We start from the raw sequence: 5731 nt of genomic DNA, 5'->3' as shown, positions 1-5731 counted from the left end.
GTGATGTGAAGCAGAAAAGCTGAGAATAATCAAATAAGCTCTGCCAAGAACTTTCAAGCATTGCTTCTCACTCAGGGTGTCTCAACAGAAAGACTGCCCTGACAAACTGGCTCCTCAAAGGCATGACCAGCTGCTGGGCCCTGCTCTGGAGCCAAATGCTCTTAGGTTGCCAAGAATCCTACTAGATTCAAACTAGGGTCCATTGAACTACTGTAAAAGAAAAAAAAAATATTAGGAAAGATTCCTTGTCCAATAAATTTACATTTTCTTATTAAATTGATTTCTGCTTGAAAAATCCCTGACAGTTCTAGTGACAAAGTTGCCAAAATCTGACAGCGTTTCACAGACTCTACTGTGTCACGTTCTCTCCTACTTCTATCATTAAACTTGTTCCCCTTCTTCCCCTATTTCTGCCTTCTCAGTCTAAAAAATACATTCTCACAATAAATTCTTTTGAAAGAGAATAATGAAATTAGAAACTCTAAAAAGTCATGAGACTGGCAATATTTCCAAATTTCACAGTACACAATGCATCACTTCTTTCTACCCCCTGTTTTGCAGACTCTTGTCTTCTGCCTAGCTAGCTTGTATTGACATTTGCTTGAAGCTAAAGCTGTATCTTATTTTGCTTTGAACATGGGAGAGAAAAAGGTGGAGACAGCAATTTGCAAAACCCTCCGTGGGTTTCCCATTGCTTGCATCATTATGGAATAGGAAAAGGCCAGGAGATAATTGATATGGTAACAAGGCAGGAACATGTCTAAGAATGTTTTCATCAAGCACATAGAGATGAACTTCTTCGGCCGTTACCCATAAGGCCAAAAATTAATATATTTTCCCAGGAGATAGTAAGTGTCATGTTAAGCAGTCCCATGAGGAAAGCGTCATTTGGCTCTTCTGCATGTTGAATGAGTGCCAAAACGTTAGGATCTAAAACATTGGCATTGCCAGCTGCTTCCAGTCCTGGAGGTGTAACCTATATGGAGAGTAAGGCAGACAAAGTCCTTTTCCTGGGTCCCATCAGATTTTGATAGCGTGTGTGTGCTGAAAGGCTTAGTCTTTGCAGTGAAGCCAGAGAGAGTACCCCAAGTCTAAGTCCGTGTTTTACATTGCCTGCAGTAAGGCTGGAATTGCCCTGAGTTCATAGACCTAGATTTTTTTTAAATTGTCATTCAGAGAGCTTCATATATGATGACATATTCTCTTCTACCAAAACCAGGTCCTCTAGGGGAAAAAAAAAGGCTGGTTGCAGTATTTGCTTTACACTGGTTATGCAATTCTTTCAAAGGCAGATGGAATAGGTTGGGCTGGTCAGAGTGAAAGCCCTTTGCACATTGCTGCCTGCTTTTGTGTGCAGTCCAGTTTGTATCTGGGGTTTTTCCTAGAGAAGACATCCATACCATGTTCAGTCAAATTGTGTGTGCATTTCTGAGGGCAAATACTGTGAAGAGTTGATGAGAGCCTCAAGTCAAGGCTTTAAAGCCCTCACAGAGGCTTGTGGAACATCAAAATTGTGTGGGAAGAGTCTGCCAGAGGTTGTAGCAGCTCAGTGAAGGTTGCAGACTTCCTATTTCATTCATGTGGTACTTGGCTCTACTGCCTTCCTGCTCCTTATTTTTCAGTTCTGGTTTGCATCAAGTCACCTGTGAATAAAGTGTGCAGGAGTGGAGGCCCCTGAGATTCACTACAAAGAGCATTGTGACAGTCTGGCTTTTGCCAAACTTTGTGCCGATATTTTAAAGAATTTGCATGAGGAGCTCTCTGTGGCTCTCTGTTGTGCTATAAAGTAGGGACGTCGTGAGCTAAAATCTTTTTAGCCCTTTCCTACGTATTTTGCTGTCTGAGACAAATGATTTTGTAAAAATGGTAGTTTTCATTACTTAATCTGGATTCTTTCTTCTGACTTACTCATATTTATGACTCAATAGAGATACTTTCTTCTGACTTACCAGTGGTTTTTTCCAGTGAAATTTATGGGTTTTTTCTTTTTCTAATTTCTTATAATTTTTGTATTTTCATCCTTCACTAACTAAAATTAAAGTTCAACATTTGTAAGCTCTTTGATTTTTGCTATGGACACAACAAGATATTTCGTTTCATATCATAAGTTAAAGTGTCAGAACAATTTTTAATATGTTTCTGCTTACATTGTACTGATACTTAAAAGTTAGTTATGAGTCTTTTCTAAAGAGTTAGCAAATCTTTCCTAATAAGTCTGAGTCTTTGAATGATAGTTTATTTCTGTATTAGGTAAGGCAAATAATCTCATTTATCTTCTCCAGAAGTGGTAGGTACATGGTGAGCAGATGGGAAATTAGAATTTACAGCTAACTTCCTAATGCTAAATTAGAATTTTTAAGAAGAGCCACCAGTTGCATAATTCATATTTATGCTCCATCATAAAATGAAACTCAATTTATGTAGTTTTAAATACATCCTGTAAACAGTGTTACATTGCCAACTTTTCTAAACTACACAAAAGAACACTGAAACATACTATATTGAAAAAAAAGTCCTTTTCTTACTTTCCAATAAAACGTGTTGATTCTAAACAGACAGCAATATTACAGAAATGTAAATATGCCAGTAAAGGTGGATTAATTTTCATGTAAACTAGCAGTCCAAATGTGGTCATTGTGTGATGGTTGTGAATAATGATTAGTGTCCTCTATTTCAGTGAAGGGACCACACCAACAGACCCTCTGGAGAGAAGCTGTCATTCCTGATGCCTTTTCAATCTTAACCATCACAAACCTGAGGAAACCTTCAGCAGAGAAAGCCTAGAGACCACTTGTTCCAACACCCTGATCATCACAGGGCAATTTCAAAATTAAATTAAACAACATAGAGCAGGTTTCTTTGGATCACACTTGGTGGTGTGCTAAATAACTCCAAAGACAGGTTTCCATGACTTTTCTGGGCAAAATAGAGTAAAACTATATGGAAGTGAAAACAAAATGGAAAAGACATAAAGAATAATAGATGATGGCAGAAAGAAGTAATTCATGCTTTGCATAAAACAAAAAGATAGTTAAAAATCTAAATTTATGCCAAGTAGAGATAGGAAAACAGACTAGATACAGTAATATTTAACATAGTATAAAAAGAGTCTTAGTATTACCTGCTACTGAAAGCAAGAGTCTACAAGCAGAAACTTCAAGTCCTTTTCAAGTCCTTCTTTGTTCTGGCTCATGTAGAATTATTTGTTTATAAGACTATCTAGATACAATTAAGACTGTCATGTAAGAGCAGAACATATAACTAAGGAAAACATGACCATTTCCTTTTTATAAAAATGGCAAAAAAAGCTCTTTAAAAATAATATATTTTTTCATTTACCTTTTTACCATCTTTTTCACTGAAATATTTTATTAATCTTTCTCACAGAACCTGTGCACACATATGCTTATAGACCCCTGCTTGGGTGTAGCTTGAGCAAGTCTGTTTCGGCTTGTCCTTGTACTTGCCATTACCTGATTGCCATATAAATTTTCCCAGGTAGATGTCAGATGTTTGAATTCTGCATGGCTACGTTTTAGATAGAATTCCCTAATCATTACAAAACTCTATGAAAATATCGCTAGCACGTTTCAGAAATAAATAAACATCTCTTATAGCTTTAAAATTTCTGCCAGCTTAACAGAAATTTAGGAGAAAAAGCTGATGTTTTTTTCCTCTTAATAGTTAGCAGTAGTGTTAGTGGTTCCTGAACAGGACTGAAAATTTCTAGTTGTTCCACTTACTCCCTAGGCATAGCAAGTGTATGTTAACACTTAAATATTTTATCCTGGCAAGCTCTGACTGAAGTTAAAGGGCCATTAGATTTTCATTATGAACCCAATTAAAATTTCCTAGTCTTTATTGATTTAAATAGTATTAAGGATATTACTTAAACATAATTTTGTATTCATCACAGAGTTAATTTGAAATCTAACCAGCAATTGCATTTGTTCTTTCCCTCTAAACATTTTCTCAACTTTCCAAATGATCCATAATCCTTTATTTTGTATTCTGGAGTTTGTCTGTGGTTTGGACTCTAGTAATTTTTATAGACTATTATGTGCTCTGGGGTTTATTTTTCTACTGTCTTTCAGTGAAGGGAATAATACTTGAAGAACCATCCTACAGATCACCACATCTGCCCACAGCAGATGAAATTCAATCCTGTCTTCCTTGACAAGTCTTGGCCCTCCAGGAAACTTTATGGGCGATTGTCAATAAATCTTAAATCTTTCTCTAAGAGTGATGACAAAGGAGTTCAAGTCACACAAGTTTCAGTCATTTAAGAAATTATTTCTTAGACTGGTTTTGTCCCTTAGCCACAGGACTGCAAGCAGAATTTAGCATGTACTCTGGCCTCAGCTTTATCAGAAATGTCTTCATTCCAGCATCACTGAATCCTTCAAAAGGCTTTTTATTTAAGACCAAACCTCAGGCTGCAAAAAACAAACAAACAAACAAAATTATGTTAGGTTAGGTTAGGTTAGGTTAGGTTAGGTTAGGTTAGGTTAGGTTAGGTTAGGTTAGGTTAGGTTAGACAGGGCTGAGCAGTGCTAAATTGCATTGGTTTGGGTTAATGTTATTCCATGACTGAAAAAGAATTTGCATATTTCAGAGTATAAATTTTACACAAGAATTTAATGTGTGACTTCTCTGGTTTTTGAAGGTGGAGAAAGCAGGCAGGGGAGACCTCTCAGGTAAGATACAGGGAAGCAGTGCCTGCAGAGACAATTGGCAGTTTTGCCTGAATTCTGGAAGATGTTTCTTCAGTGTCCTTGAAATTCCATATCAAACCTAATTTTGAAAATGACAAGCCCTATCATAAATACAGTTTTCCAGACTGTGACATTTACACACTCTGATGCTCAGCAGCACACAGACATTGGTTGAATATCCAACTCAGAAATTAAAATCAGAATTTTGAGGCCAGTGTTTCAAAGATATACTGAGGACAGGTTTTCAGTAATGAGGTGAGGAGAGATTCACCCAGGACTTTACTGAATGACATCTTAGCAAGTTTGTAAGTAGAATGGAAGGACAAACAGCATCTGCAATTCAATGATTTTTGTATCAGTGTCACTGAGGGCTGAACGTAGACATCCTGAGGAGTTTGGATCTACAGGCTAATGTAGTTTCTCTTGAAGCTGAGCACCTGCAACATCATTGTGGGTAGAGAGGAAAAGTTCATCCTGACCTCAAAGAAGGTGGCTCACAGCAGTCCGTCTCATCATGGTTAATAGACTTGCTCAGGAAGTGGAAGCCCCGTCCCACAGAGATGCCAGGCTTCAAACTTTTATGCATAAAAGTTATGGCCTATGTCTCCTGCTGACCCAGAGTTCATGCTTCTGGAGGTGGAAAGAAACCATGCTAAAGCAATTCTAAATCTCCAGTTTACTTCTTGCAGTTTTCAGCTGCAGGATCAGAACCTCTCCACAATTTTGAACAAGCCAGTCATGATGCATCATACTGGACTAACCAATCCCTATTTTTCCAACACAATACTGTAGATTTATTTTTACACTGGATTATTTTTGGAGAGAAACTATTTGAGGGTGCTTTAGTTTATTTCTTTAATGTTTTCTTTCTTCTGAGGGCACTTTTTTTGTTCACAATTTTCTTGACCTACACAAACAGGAAACCATAACATAAAAATAATAAAAATACTTAAGACTCTCTTGATGAGTTTCCATGTTATAGAAAATAAATTTAATTTCTCCACTGTTACCTTTTC

The sequence above is a fragment of the Passer domesticus genome, chromosome 5 (assembly GCF_036417665.1).
Source record: "Passer domesticus isolate bPasDom1 chromosome 5, bPasDom1.hap1, whole genome shotgun sequence".
Taxonomy (NCBI): Eukaryota; Metazoa; Chordata; class Aves; order Passeriformes; family Passeridae; genus Passer; species Passer domesticus.
This window is presented reverse-complemented; position numbering follows the sequence as displayed.